Source organism: Aethalodelphis obliquidens, unplaced genomic scaffold (genome assembly GCF_003676395.1).
Source record: "Aethalodelphis obliquidens isolate GAN/ISIS:26980383/991018 unplaced genomic scaffold, ASM367639v1 scaffold7, whole genome shotgun sequence".
Lineage (NCBI taxonomy): Eukaryota > Metazoa > Chordata > Mammalia > Artiodactyla > Delphinidae > Aethalodelphis > Aethalodelphis obliquidens.
In genome coordinates this window covers 25,409,002-25,424,738 of record NW_020837951.1, presented here as the reverse complement: position 1 = coordinate 25,424,738, position 15,737 = coordinate 25,409,002, and the positions used below count along the sequence as shown (strand labels likewise).

Here is a 15,737-nt window from a genome sequence, read left to right as displayed (position 1 = left end):
GAGGGGCCCGCGGACCCAAAAAAAAAAAAAAAAAAAAAAAAAAAAATAAGTAAGCCACAGGGATGTAATATACAGCCTAAGGAATACGGTCAGTACTACCTTGATAACTTTGTATGGGGACAGATGGTTACTAGACTTATTGTGGTGATCATTTCATAATGTATGCAAATGTCAAATCACCACGTAGTACGCCTGAAAGTGACATAATGTGGCACATCAGCTATATTTCAATAAAGAAAAAAATAATTAAAAAAACCCAAGGCATTGCCTAGGACCACCCCTGAAAGAAATCGTAACACAAGGTGCCGAGGTCATAATAGCAAGCATTGTGCACAAGACTGTGCAGGAGACCAGAGGAGAGAGAGATTGACTCTGCTTGAGGTTGGCCTGGCAGAGAGAGAAGACAAGGTGCATCTAGGCAAAACAAGGCATGGAGGTGGGAGAACACAGGGTGTGTAGGTGGACTGGTGTGAAATCCAGTGGGGCCGAAGTAGAGTGTGTAGATGGGATTGGGAATCTTTGGAAAGTCATCTGGGGACAAATGAGGGGCCCAGGGTCATGACTGCCCTTAAATCAAACAGTTGCTCACGACCTGCAGGTTAAAGTTGTATTTTCTATACTTCCAGTAATCCTAGAACTATGTTACATTTTTTTGGCATAGATAGGTTCTACCAGTCATGATATGATCACTTTTTCTTTAAATCCACTCATTTAAAAAATATTTTAAAACTTAAAAGTACACTTCATAATAGTTTGTGCAATATCACAGTCTGGCTGTGCTAGCTCAGTGTTTTATAACACATCGTATAATGCATAATGATTAAAATAATAGATGTTCCTCCATATGCCACATAAAATCCCTTGAGTCCTATCAGTGGCACTTGTATTCCATTTTGAGGAAAACCATTCCACAACAATTCTAGGGCAATTTCTTTCTTTCTTTTTTTGTATTTAAAAAAAATTTATTTTATTGAAGTATAGTTGATTTACAATGTTGTGTTAGTTTCTACTGTACAGCAAAGTGATTCACTTATACATATATATATACATATATATATATATATATATATATATATATATACATTCTCTTTCATATCCTTTTCCATTATGGTTTATCACAGGATATTCAATATAGTTCCCTATGCTATACAGTAGGACCTTGTTGTTTATCAGGGCAATTAGATGTTAAAAACAAAAAGTTTACTTATTTCTTCTATCACTCGTCTCGCATTTTGTGATTGAGCAGAATCTCTTCTGTCTAAACTGCTGATGTCTATGACTAGCAAGGGCCACTGCCTCCTTTGGAAGAAGCCTATGGGCTTGGATTCTCTTTTGTATCTAAGATTTTACCATTTCTGTGGTTCTGAAGAGCATGCATTATCCAGCTAATGACATTCACCCGCGTACCTCCTCTTGTGTTCCCCAGCAGTGCAGCTTCTGGTGGTGAGTTGCCCGTTTAAAACATACAGTGGGGAATTCCCTGGTGGCCCAGTGGTTAGGACTTAGCAATCTCACTGCGGGGTGCATGTTCAGTCCCTGGTCGGGGAACTAAGATCCCGCAAGCCGCACGGCATGGTCAAAACAAATAAATAAATAAAATTTAAAAATACAATGTTTTTTTCTGCCCACGAGCTCATGTAACTAAAAGGAAGGGAATTTTCAGTGTTAGGCATCTCATGTCTGAATTAATCCTCAAAATAACCCTGAAAGAGAAGTGGTTAAAGCCTCATTTTACGGATGAAGAAACTGGGATTCAGACGGATCCGAGTAGCTGCCCATTTCAGGGCTGCGTGGTCAGCCAGATCTGGGCTTTGAACCCAGGAGTGTCTAGAGATACAGAGCCCGCAGCTCCTTCTTTGGCTTCTAAATTCACCTGGGAGAACTTTTTCCTCATCCATTTAATAGATATTTGACGAATGCCAGTTATGTACAGCGTGTTCTACCGTATGAAGGAGGATTCAGAGAAGAATGTGAATGACATGGGCTGTGTCCCGGGGGAAGTCAGAGTTGTAAACAGTTCTGTTTTTAACAATTAAATATTAATTTTTAAGTTAAAAAACTGATTTTGTATTAACTAGTACTGGACCTGGTAAAAGATTCAAATATTTTATGAAAACCCTAAGACTAAAAGCAAAACCTTTTCCTAAATCCTAGATCTGTTCTGCAGGTGAAATCATCACGAATAGCTCCTTATTACTTTTGCTTTTGCTTAGCCACTCTACAGAGACTTTGAAGTGACTCACAATGAACGCCTGATTTTCTTTTCCTTTATACGCTAATAATGTAGAAATAGAAAACCAAGTCCACGAAAAAAAGAAGGAAGCTGGCACGTGATACGGTTGCTAGGACTGAACATCAGATCCGCTTCTTAGCTTCCTGGCAGCCGAGGGAAAAAGAGAACAAGCTGAATTTCATAGCTCTCATTATCGTAGAGGAAAAAGCCCATCGTTATTTCCGGTCCTCAAGCCTCAAGTTCACTTCTCACCTGGAAGCCCACCTAGGGACATTGATAGACACAATAATTAATGTTTTTGGCAACAGCTTTCCCACAAATGCCAGTTTTTGTCTGCCATTCCTTGTGAAGGCCTTTAATTAAGGTCAAGGGCTTCACACCCAGGTGGACAGCAGTGAGGGTTTGACTTACCTGGTTCAACAACCAAATGTAACACAAAGCAGAACCGAATAGAGGGCTAGTTAGGGCTCCACGTGAAGTCCTGCAGGAGCTCAGAGGACCGCGTGATTATTTGCAAGTTGGATGATGGAGAAAACCTTCGTGAAGGAGACCATCTTTGGACTGGGCTTGGGGAGCAGGAATCAATGGGCAGAGGAGGGGGTAAATGGGAAGCACATTCCAGGCTCAGGGAGCAAGTGCAACAGCACAAAGAAATGAAAATGCTTGGCCTGTTTGGAGAATGTCAAAATGATGGGGTGGAGAGACAGAGATTGTAAGAAGGCTTTGGTGAAAGAGGCTGGATTTGCTACTTGGACCTTTTCTAGCTCTTCCGAGACAATTTTTTGTTGAGTTAGGCGAAAACGAATGAGAATCAGATGGACCACATTTCTCTTGAATCCACACGGGCTTAAAAAACGAAGGGGAAAAAGAACTTGACAGAATGTGTCTTGGCTTTTGCCAAACCCGAAGTATTTGAAACATCACACAAGACACATCTCGAACCCAAACACATGCCTGGATTCGCCCACTCCTAATTGCAGCTGCGGCCATTTAATAAAATGAATTGTGTACAAGAGAACGGGGTCTGATGGAGGAGGCTCATTAAAGAGAATGACCGATGTGGGGTGGTTGGCGAGTTTGCCCTTGAGAATGTACGCATCTCGCTGCCCTTGTGGAGAGAGAGAGGGGGCCAGTGTGGAGTTGCCAACCAAGCTATTGATCTGGCTCCCTTGTAGGACAGTAAAAACCCATATTATTTAACTTTATTGTATCACGTGTAGAAAGAATTCAGCATCTCTTGTTTCTCTCCCTCTCTGTCTCAGTTTTACATTTCAGAGGGTAGAAATGAAAAGAAATATGTTTTGCATCAGTCTCTATTCACATGAGTGGAGACCGAATGAAAGATGGTGGAAATAGAGAAATGAGATCACTAACATACTGTTTATTATGATTTGAAACTCCTGGCTTGAGGATCACGGACATTTGCAGAGTGGAAGGAATCAGGAAGAGGGGTTAACTGGCTTGTTCATGGTCCACAGTTGGTCAGCTGTAGAGTTCAGACTCCAGCCTGGGCCTCTGATTCCTGTTCTTCCATAGCCAACATATTTTTGTCAGGCTCGGAACTGAGAATAAAAGTGAATTCTCTCATATATTCCTTCCTTCCTCCCTTCCTTCGTTCTTCCCTCCCTCCCTTTTCCCCTCCCTCCATCCTTCTAGTCTTTCCTTCCTTCCTTTCTTCAAAAGAGACATTAAAAAATATATTTTATTCGAGTATAGTTGATTTATTTATTTTATTTTTTTATCTTTTCAGCTGTGTTAGGTCTTCGTTGCTGCTCTCGGGCTTTCTCTAGTTGCGGCGAGCGAAGGCTACTCTTCGTTGCTGTGCACAGGCTTCTCATTGCAGTGGCTTCTCTTGTTGCAGAGCCCGGGCTCTAGGCGCGTGCGGGCTCAGTAGCTGTGGCTCGCGGGCTCAGTAGTTGTGGCTCACGGGCTTAGTTGCTCCGCGGCATGTGGGATCTTCCTGGAGCAGGGCTGGAACCCGTGTCCCCTGCATTGGCAGGCATATTCTTAACCACTGCACCACAGGGAAGTCCCGAGTATAGTTGATTTAGAATGTTGTGTTAATTTCTGCTGTACAGCAAAATGACTCAGTTATACATACATATATATATATATATATGTATAGATATATATATACACATTCTTTTTCATATTCTTTCCCATTATGGTTTATCATAGGATATTGAATATAGTTCCCTTTGCTATACAGTAGGACCTTGTTGTTTATCCATCCTATATTTAATAGTTCGTGTCTGCTAATCCCAAATTCCCAGTCCACCCCTCTCCCCCCCCTCCCCTTTGGCAATCACAAGTCAAGACAGACATTTTTTGAGCGCTCAGCAATGGTAATGGCGTCCAAATAGAGTTAAGGTGTACTCAACCTCAGTCTGGAGAGACAACCATGGAATTGTGCTGATAGAGTTTAGAAATCAAAAAAGGGGACTTCCCTGGTGGCGCAGTGGTTAAGAATCCGCCTGCCAATGGAGGGGACATGGGTTTGCTCCCTGGTCCAGGAAGATCCCACATGCTGTGGAGCAACTAAGCCCATGAGCCACAACTACTGAGCCCGCGCCCCTAGATCCTGTGCTCTGCAACAAGAGAAGCCACCGCAATGAGAAGCCCGCACACTGAAACGAAGAGTAGCCCTCGCTCGCTGCAACTAGAGAAAGCCCGTGCACAGCGGTGAAGACCCAACACAGCAAGGAAGGAAGGAAGGAAGGAAGAAAAATCAAAAAAGAAGTAGTGATAGAAATGAGCTGCAGTAGGGGTGGGGATAGGAGAATACAAAAGGAAGCCTTCACAGAAGAGGACGCATTGGAATGAGCGTGAAAACCCATAGCAGGTGTGGATGGATGGGCGAGCGGTCGGCATCCAGGACACTGAGGCTCAGCGAGGCCGGGGCTGGATTTGGGAAGGGGATGGTGGTGGTGTTGGCAGGAGATGAGGGAGAAGAAGTGGGAAGGGGTCAGATGCCAGAGGGTCTTATATTCCGTGTGAAGTAGGGCGTTTGGGCTTGATGGTGTTGTCATGGCCATGACTGCTCAGAGCCCCTCCACCTGACATGAAAGTTCTTAGAGCGGAGGCTGGCCTCTATTTTCATATTTGTGTGTGTGTGTGTGTTTGTGAGTATTTTTAAGGTCTTTAATAGAGTCCAAAGGGCATGCTTGTGGAGCTGTACACTTATGGTTTGTGCCCTTTTCTGTATGTAGGCTACGCCTCAATACTCAAGGGGAAAAAAGGCAGGCTGGGCAGAATCTTTAGCCAGGTTTGGAAACTACAAGGTGTCAGCTCCTTTAAACGAGGACGATGGTAAAGTGACTGGAATCCATAGAATTATCTTTCTTGTCCCAGGGCTTGCAGAGTGTGAGCCAAAGCAAACCCTGGGAAAACCTCTGGGACTAGGAGGAGAACCTGCTTACTGAAGCTCTCCTCTTGGACGATCTAGATTCCTCCAGCTTAACCGTCCCTCATATCTTCCTCTCAAACCTGCTTGTCCCTTGGTTCTGGTCTTGGTAACACTGTCACCTCTGGTTAAGTCAGTGCAGGAACCTGGGAGTTCTTCTCCCTGACTTCCTGTCCTACTAACCTTACCCTCTAAGTATTTTTCTTTTTTCCGCTTCTTTTTTAAAATTGTAGCTGACTTACAATATTATGTTACAATGTTGTATATTACATAATATACAATATTATAATAGTATATTAGGTGTGCAACGTAGTAATTTGATATATATATATTTTTTAATTAATTTATTTATCTTGGGCTGTGTTGGGTCTTCGTTTCTGTGCGAGGGCTTTCTCTAGTTGCAGCAAGGGGGGGCCACTCTTCATAGCGACGTGCGGGCCTCTCACTATCGCGGCCTCTCTTGCTGCGGAGCACAGGCTCCAGATGTGCAGGCTCAGTAGTTGTGGCTCACGGGCCTAGTTGCTCCACGGCATGTGGGATCTTCCCAGACCAGGGCTCGAACCCGTGTCCCCTGCATTAGCAGGCAGATTCTCAACCACTGCACCGCCAGGGAAGCCCCAGTAATTTGATATTTTGATAGATTACACTCCATACAAAGTTATCATAAAATATTGGCTATATTTCTGTAATATGTTACTTTCTCTTCACTAGGTTTGCTGATCAAGTTTTGGCCCTATTTCTCTCTCTCTCTCTCTCACTCTTCCACTTAATAAAACCCCAAACTTAATATTTTAAATTTATTTTCCCGGGCTTCCCTGGTGGCGCAGTGGTTGAGAGTCCGCCTGCCGATGCAGGGGACACGGGTTCGTGCCCCGGTCCGGGAAGATCCCACATGCCGCGGAGCGGCTGGGCCCGTGAGCCATGGCCGCTGAGCCTGCGCGTCCAGAGCCTGTGCTCCGCAACGGGAGAGGCCACGACAGTGAGAGGCCCGCGTACAGAAAAAAAATAAAAATAAAAAAATAAAAAATTGTTTTCCCAATGTATATTTTGCTGCATCATCATTTACCTGGATTATTGCAATAGCTCCCTGAGTGGCCTCCCTGCCTCCAGTCTCAGCCCTTGGAAGCCAGGCTTCACACTGCTTCCGTGATTTTTCAGTGTGAAAATTACCTGCCGCTGCCCATCCTTCACTCTCCTACACAGCAGTGTTCAGCCCTCACAAGACTGGCCCTTATTTATGCTTCCAGGAGCCCCATCTCTTGCTGCTTCCAGCCTCAACCTTTATACTGCACACGACAACTTGTTGCTTCCAGAACAAGATCAGCTGTTTTTTGTTTGTTTGTTTGTTTGCTTTTGCTTTCTTTTGTTTTTGCCTCTGTGTCTTTGCTCATACTGTTGCCTCCACAGGAGATGCCCTTCCCACCCATCACTTATTGCCCCAAGAAGGACTCTCCAAAGAAGGGTTCCTTCTGAATCAGCTTTTCATCCTCAGCACCTGGCATGAAAACTGGCACATTGAAGATGCCCAACAAATATTTACTGCATGAGAGCATTCTTCACTCATGAGCACAGTGCGTGTGCCCAACCGCTCACACTCATTCACTCACTTATTCATTCATCTGCTAATCTCATTTGATCTTCACAGAAAGCCCACAGACAGGCTGCCAGTCCTATGATGCACACAGGTCCAGTCCAGTGGCTTGTTATGATATTATATCAATATTGTAAATAAACAGCAACTGTCCTGAGTGTCCCTCACCACACTGTCCCTTGGTCCTTCCTCGGATCCAGCAACTAAAGGGTTAACTCCAGGCACTGTGGGGACCACTGAAAACCCATTGCAGTTTCCCTGCCATATGAGTTGTTAAATGCCTGGTGAACTCTCACCCCTGCCCATAGGGGAGGCTTCACAGCCCCATTTTATTTTATTTTTTTAAATTAATTTATTTCTTTTTTTGGCTGCGTTGGGTCTGTTGCTGTGTGCGGGTTTCTCTAGTTGCAGCAAGTGGGGGCTACTCTTCGTTGCGGTGCGTGGACTTCTCACCGTGGTGGCTTCTCTTATTGCAGAGCATGGGCTCTAGGGGCATGGGCTTCAGTAGTTGTGGCACGTGGGCTTCAGTAGTTGTGGCGCAGGGGCTTAATTGCTCCGTGGCATGTGGGATCTTCCTGGACCAAGGTTTGAACCCGTGTCCCCCTGCATTGGCAGGCGGATTCTTAACCACTGCGCCATCAGGGAAGTCCACAGGCCCCATTTTATACATGCTGGGGTCACCCAGCAGGCATGGGATGGCCCTGCCTTTGCATCCAGGCCTCTTCCCAGGATACAGTCAAGCCTCTTCCCCCCAACTCTCCTATTCTGTGTGACATCAAGTATCTGGGCTGACCAAACCCACTTGAGTTTTGACAAGCTCGTCCATGCACAGAGTGAGGCTCCGGGTAGCCAAATGTCAGAGGCTTGAGAACAGCCTCCCAAGTTTATCTAAGCTTAGAATATGACACCAAGCAACGGGGGTCTTTCTCTTTCTCCCTCGCATAAATTCTATATGTGTGTGTGAGTTGCACATTCAAGATCAGCCAGATAAAATTCAGTTCAACTTGTTCAAACAAAATTACATTCACATGGAGACACAGTAGGGGCATTTCTGGCCGTAACGCGTTATTACTTTCCTTAGGTTATAACTTTCTGTTTCCCCGTCTCTCGCTATCCAAAAAAACAGAGTCCCTTTTCCAGCTTGTACATCACTTAAAGAGAGTGGGGTAGCAGGAGACAGAGGGCAGAGCCCAAGATTTACTGTTGTTTCTGGATGTGGGGTCCAAACGTTTATATATAAATAAAAACGGACTTCTGACAACTAAGGTTTTGTGCTCCAAATTTCATAGTCCCAGCCTGACTCTGCTGAACTTGTAGGGGTTTGAAGGACTTCACATCCACCTCCTCTCTGCCCAGCAAAACCCCATCCCTGTTCCTCTCGTCCACCAGGAAACCAGGACCTCCTCCGAGGCTGTCCCCCCGCCTCCAGCTCCTCCTTAAATGACCTCCTGCAGCACAGCCTGGGTGCCATCCCGTCCTTCCGGATGGCTTGGACACATGTGAGAGGTTCAGGGCAATACAGAAATGACCACTCTCACTGTAGATTGGCTTGGGCCATGTCACAAAGCAATAGCAAGCCTACGTTGATTGAACATCCACTGGGTGCCAGATACTAGTCTAGCAGAAAGGCATAATCTGTATTTCCTGGAGTTTAGGACACATTTTGTTTGTTTTTTAAATATTTATTTATTTGGCTGTGTCGGGTTTTAGTTGTGGCACACGGGATCTTTGTTGCAGCTTGCGGGATCTTCTTAGTTGCAGCATAGGGAATCTTTTTTTTCTTTTTTTTTTTTTGCAGCACGCGGGCCTCTCATTGTTGTGGCCTCTCGCGTTGCGGACACAGGCTCCGGACACGCAGGCCCAGCGGCCATGGTTCACGGGCCCAGCCGCTCCGCGGCACGTGAGATCTTCCCAGACCAGGGCACGAACCCGTGTCCCCTGCATCGGCAGGCGGGCTCCCAACCACTGCTCCACCAGGGAAGCCCCATATGGAATCTTTAGTTGCGGCATGTGAACTCTTAGTTGCGGCATGCATGTGGGATCTACTTCCCTGACCAGGGATCGAACCCCAGCCCCATGCATTGCGAGGGTGGATAGGACACTTTTTTTTTTTCTCATTTTTTAACATCTTTAAAACTGGGATAGTTGTTACAATCAACGTCTCTTCCAATTGCTGTTGGACAGGTACTACTACCATGGAAGCGTTAATGCCTTAACCAATTGATTTCATAGACAAATACATGTCATATGCACAGGAGTAATAAATGATATCAAAACTCTTTCTGAGTTCCGAAGAATTCTTTCACTAAGCATAATATAGAAATTCCAAGGAATAAGAAGGCGATGTGTCAGGATGTAATTGGCAGCACCTTTTTGTTTCTTAATGGTACGTAAAATAGTGGTGAGTCTAAAAATTTGTTGGCAGACAAAATTTGGTGAAATATGGCATAAGAGAAGATGATCTCTCTTTGTCCTCAAGGAGCTTGTGCTTTTTTTTTTTTTCAAGGAGCTTGTGCTTTAATCAGGATAAAAAATTAAAACCCAGGTAGTTAGAGCCAGTGTAGCAGTAAGCACTATGATAGAGGAAAGCATAGGGTGCTGTGGGCAGACAGGAGAGAGAACTGACCAGGCAGAAAGAGCTGGGGAGGCTTTCAAGGAGAGGTGGCATTGCAGCTAGAGCTTGAAGGATGCCTGGTAGCTCGTCAGGCAGAGAAGAGGAAGGGTGTTCTAACCAGAGGGAGATGTACAAAGGCAAAGATGCACATCCCATTGGGTAAAGGATGAATAGTGTCTTTATAGGTCAGGGGTAGAGAGTGAGGGCTCCCAGGTGCAGCTAAAGGAGTTTGGAGCATCATCTCTGTCTACAGTGTGCTGCCGGGCATGAGGATGAAAGCTGGGAGGCTGGGGAGGTGCTGCTGGGAGTGGCCCAGCAAAAGAGGGGTGAGAGTCTGGGTCAGGGAAGGAAGGGCAAGATGGGAAGCCAGGAGCCTTGCTGGCTGTCGGATGTTTTATCTCATTTGGTTCCTACAGCCAACCTTGGAGATTGGAAGTATCATGCCCATTCTACAGTTGAATAAACTGAGGCTGGGTGAGGCTCAGTGATTTGGATCAAAAGTTGAGTGGTGAGATCAGAATAGTACCAAGAGAAAGACAGCTGACTGGCCGTCACGCAGCCTCACAAAACGGCACAGCCGTGGAGGGGACACTGTGGCCTTGGGGCCTAGTCCAGGAGTCTGGCAGGTTTAGAGACTGGATTAGTCCACCTTCCCCACCCCCCCAGCAGAGCTGCTTCAACTCTGGGAGCTAGAGTCACGTTATACAAGCTCTGAGATGGGGATATGTATTATACTGGTTTACATTATACCATAACATACTGTAGCAAACCATATTATATATCGACTTACAATGAAAAGTAGAAGTGTCACCATGAGGACAACACCCTGGTTGCCAGCATTCTCTCCCTCTAGAAGACCTGTCTGTCTGTGGGAGACCAGGGTATGACCAGGTGACCTTCTGGGCCAGGAATCTAAGCAGGAGGTCAGTTATGGGCCTTTGCTCTTTAAAGGTATCGGCCCCTGACAGCCCAGTGCATCCCTCCTGCCACTGGGAGGACAAGGCTCAGAGTGCACTGGTGAGCCTCCCTCCCACTGAACAGCGCTGGGATCTACCTCTGTGTCTCACCAAGTCTTTACCGCGTTCTACCAGGCCTGAGATAGTCCAGCTCCCCGTTTCCTTCCTGACCTTGTCTGCGGCTCCTCACTTGCAAACCCCCTTCCAGCACTGGCCTCCTTGCAGCTCCTCCAGCACTCCTGGCATCCTCCCATCTCAGGTTTTCGCACCTGCAATGTCCTCTCTCTAGAATGCTCTTCCAGACACCCAAATAGCAGACTCTCTAATTTCAAGTCTGCTCAAGTACCAACTTATCAGCATAACTGGCCTTTAAAATATTGCAGTCTTCCCCTTCCGCACCTGGAAATCTCCATTCCCCTTGCCAAGCTCTTTCTTGGCACCCTCTGACGTATCTTTTCTTTGTCTCAGTTATCTTTTTTATTGTCTCCCTAGAATGTCAGCTACACAAGAACAGAACTCCTGTGTGTTTCCTTTAGTCTGCATCCTCATGCCTAGAACAGTGCCTGGCACATGATAAGGGCTTAGAAACTATTTGTTGAGTAAATGAATGAATGAATGAATGACTTTGCTTTTCCTGTACCTTCAGGCTGACACGCTTTCCCTTCCTGCGGCCAGCCGCTTCTGAAGGGCACATTCCTTCTTTAGATGCCTTTATCCTAAATCAAATGTAGCTTTGCTCGGGAAGGGCCATCCCGGCTCTTTTCAGCATTGCTTATCTTTGTCCTAATGCTTTAGGGCATCTCACTGTCACCTCTAACTCCAGTCCTAGGACTGGCCTGCGTGAGAGGATAGCTACCCTCTGACACGCGCGCAGCCTAGGGCCCTGGAAGTGGGTAACAGAAGTCAAGGTGGCTGTAAGAGCTCTAGGAAGAAGATGGGGCTGGTGGGGTAGAAAGAGGAGAGCCGAGTAACAGGGAGCCGGGCTGGGTTAGCGATTCAGGAGCAGCGGGCAGGTCATTCGGAGAGTGCTGTGTCCACAACATTCATTTCTATGAAGGCCGAGCTCACTTACCAGAATGAATTTGAATAGAGCAGCTGAAGCTGATGTGCTTTGTGAGGGCAGGAGTGGTTGGGCCTAGTGGCCTGCAAGCTGTACTTGAAGGTACTTCTCCAGTGAGGGTCAGGGGGCCCACTGAGACGGCCACACCCAGGCTGCAGGCCTCCCCACAAGGAAGGGACTCACTGCCTCTAGAGAATCTTCTACCCTCTGGGCTGGAGAAGGGCCAGTCTGAGACGCCTGAGGCTGCCTACATTGTCGAGATCTCTTAACACGTGGCTTTGTAACTGCTGGCTTGTCTCTCTGTGTCCTCAACCAGACAAAGAGATCTCTGGGGACAGGAGACTCCATTTGCACCCTGCCCCCTTTTTTTGTGAAGACTTTTTTTAGACTAGTTTTAGTTCACAGTAAAATTGAGGGGAAGGTACAGAGATTTCCCATGAGCCTCCTATACACACAGCCTCCCCCATTATCAAAATCCCCACCAGAGTGGTACATCTGTTACGATCGATGAAACTACTTTGACACGTCATCATCACCCAAAGTCCACAGTCTACATTAGGGTTCCCTCTTGGAGTTGTACGTTCTGTGAGTTTGAATAAATGTAGAATGACATGTATCCATCATTATGGTATCATACAGAGTATTTTCACTGCCCTACAAGTCCTCTGCACACCACCTATTCATCCCTCTCCCCTCCCCCAAGCCCTGGCAACTACTGATTCTTTTCCTGTATCTCCACAGTTTTGCCTTTTCCAGAATGTCTTCTACCTGTAGTTGGGCTGTACTATACAGTAGGTAGGCTTTCAGATTGGCTTCTTTCACATAGTAATATGCATTTAAGCTTTCTCCATGCCTTTTCATGGCTTGATAGTTTCTTTCTTTTTAGCACTGAATAATAGTCTATTGTCTGGATGTACCACAGTTTTTTAATCCATTTATATTTTGTTTAGCCATCATCTATCAATGGACACTTGGGTTGCTTTCCCATTTGCCTTTGAGTTATGTCCAGAATATTGGATAGGTGTTCATGAGCAGGTAATGGATGAACGAAGCTCAAATAGCACCTTGAGAAGGTCTGGGGTGGTGGAGAGTTGAAGAAATCTCCCCCCTTGAAGAAGAGGGTGCTGTCCAAGGAAGGCTGCTGTCACTTCAGAGCAGGGGGATGCTGATGAGTGAATGTATATAGGTTCTGAGACCTTTGTCGCCTCCCATGTCTGTGTCTGTTGTCTCCTATTCTAGCAGCGATTAGGTTCTGAGACCTTTGTCGCCTCCCATGTCTGTGTCTGTTGTCTCCTATTCTAGCAGTGATTAGCAGTCACAATGTCAACACTCAAAGGGCCTGTGGATCTGTTTTAAGGGATGACAAGGAACTGAGTAATGGGGTGAGTCTATCCAACTTTTAGCCTGCTCCAAGAAGATGAGGAGCCTCAAGGTCCAGGGCAAGAAGTTAGCATTTATTGAGCACCTATGGGCGCCAGGCATTGTGCGGGCCCTCATCCATCTGGTTTCACAGATTCCTCCTAACAAGCCTGTGAGGTCAGGCTGATCCATCCCCCCCCAGGTGCTCCCTGAAGTCCAGCCAGGGTCAGAGCTGGCCCAAGGTCACACAGCTCTTACATCTGGACTTGGACTGCTGCTGTGTACTGTGCTCTTGCCTCCAAACCCCACTGTCTCCAGGTGGGCTGAGCCACAGCTATGGTTGGCATTTGGGAAAGCCCTGGGGCTGGTGTAAGATCAGTCAGGATGGGGTCTTGGACATTGTGGCCCCAGAGTGAGCCAGACAGCCTCTGTGGCCCTTCAACCAGAGTCCCTTAGCTCAGTCCTGGTAGCTTCTGGAAGGTCCAGAGAGGCCAGTGGGTCTGGCTGCTGACCTTCATTAACTGAGTACTCCTTGCCTATCTCAGGAGGCCCCAGATGGCATGGAAAAGCTGAGGGTCAATTGGAAGTTGACTTGTCCTAGAAAAATAATCTATCTCCTACTCCCTCATCCTATGTCCTCTTCCCAATGCTCACCCCTGGGTCCTCCCCTCAGGCATCAAGAAATGAGGGGTGGGACTTCCCTGGTGGTTAAGAATCTGTCTTGCAATGCAGGGGACTCCGTTTCGATCCCTGGTCGGGGAACTAAGATCCCACATGCCGCGGGACAACTAAGCCCGCGTGCCGCAACTACTGAGCCCGCGTGCCACAACTAGAGAGCCTGCATGCTGCAACTAATGAGCCTGCATGCTCTGGAGCCCCCGCGCCGCAACTAGAGAGAAGGCTGTGCACCCCAACAAAGAGCCTGCATGCCGCAACAAAAGATCTCACGTGCTGCCACTAAGACCCAATGCAGCCAAGAAAGAAAGAAAGAAAGAAAGAAAGAAAGAAAGAAAGAAAGAAAGAAAGAAAAAGAAAAAGAAATGAGGAGTCACTCCAGCTGGTATTCTCATTCTGGAACCTGTCAGTTCCCAGCCATATGTCTATGGGCAAGTCATTCATCCTTTATGTGTCTTAATTTCCTCTTCTCTAAAATAGGGATAATTACTGTACCCACCTTATAGTGTCGTTATGGGATTTAAAGGAGTTAATAAGTGTAAAGTGTTTAGCATGGAATCTGTATGCTGTGGCTCAATAAATGTTAGCTTACATTATTAGTAGTCCCTTCTCCATTTGCAGTGTCCTTACTGTCATTTCTACTGCAGACCCAGCTCTCCCACAACCTCCTCCAAGAAGTCTTCCCTGATTCTGGTCAGAGGGATGAAGTGCTCCAAAGACCCCAAAGTGCTTTTCACCCTCTTACTCATGGTGTTTATTTGTGGGCATGAATCCTCTCTCTTGCTGATTTGCAAGCTTCTCTGGGCCAGGATGGTGTGCAGGCTGTGCAGCACCAAGCATGTTTCCCCTTCGATCTTGAGGCCACGTGGAGATTACAAGTACTGCACAGGGTGAGGAGACCCAGGGCTCGGCAGAGAACTCCATGTGTAGTCGGCTTGGACACATCTTGTTCTGGGCTCCAGGTTCTCCATCTGCACGATGAAGACTCTGGATAGATGCCTTCCGAAGTCCTTCCAGGCATGACCATTTTATAAATAAATAGAAGGCACTAAATCCTTCAGAAAGTAATTTCTCACATCTGCCAAGCTGGACTTCCCAGCCTCCAAAATTCCAGCTCAACATCCATATGTTCATCGTTGGGTTTAGAGCTTGGGTGCTGGAGTTAGTGGAGACCTGGGTTGAATCTTGGTCCTTAGTAATGGCGGCTGCATGCAAGTTACCTCCTCACTTCCGGGAAACTCCCTTTCCTTGTCTGGACCTTGGGGATGATAATAACGTCAGATACATTACAGAGCATTATATGAAATAATTTTTAAAGGTCTGCCTATGATGGAGTCAATCAACTACAGCTGTTATCTCATTCTCTGAAAAATATGAGAAGCAAAGACAAACACTTTTGACTCCACTTCTGACCAAAGCTTTACCTAAACAAATAAACAATAAAAGTTGTGTTTAAAAGTGGGGGTGGGTGGGCTTCCCTGGTGGTGCAGTGGTTAAGAATCCGCCTGCCAATGCAGGGGACACGGGTTCGAGCCCTGGTTTGGGAAGATCCCACACGCCGCGGAGCAACTAAGCCCGTGCGCCACCACTACTGAGCCTGCGCTCAAGAGCCCGCGAGCCACAACTACTGAAGCTCGCGTGCCTAGAGCCTGTGCTCTGCAACAAGAGAAGCCACCACAATGAGAAGCCTGCGCCCCGCAACAAAGAGTAGCCCCCGCTCACTGCAACTAGAGAAAGGCCACGTGCAGCAGCGAAGACCCAATGTGATCAAAAATTAAATAAATGGGGCTTCCCTGGTGGCGCAGTGGTTGGGGGTCCGCCTGCCAATGCAGGGGGCACGGGTTCG

At 46.7% G+C, this 15,737-nt stretch overlaps 1 long non-coding RNA gene across 2 annotated transcripts in view; it reads left to right on the top strand.

Annotated features, from left to right (window-relative positions):
* Positions 1-15,379, top strand: part of LOC113619848 (uncharacterized) — a 28,202-nt gene extending 12,823 nt beyond the window's left edge. Inside the window, exon 3 of one of the 2 annotated variants that reach the window (XR_003432558.1) lies at positions 14,539-15,379. This is a non-coding gene — a long non-coding RNA (uncharacterized LOC113619848). Of the gene's footprint in view, positions 1-13,948; positions 13,998-14,538 lie in introns of those variants that run through there. The other variant, XR_003432557.1, reaches the window with a different exon arrangement.
* Positions 15,380-15,737: the final 358 nt, after the last annotated feature.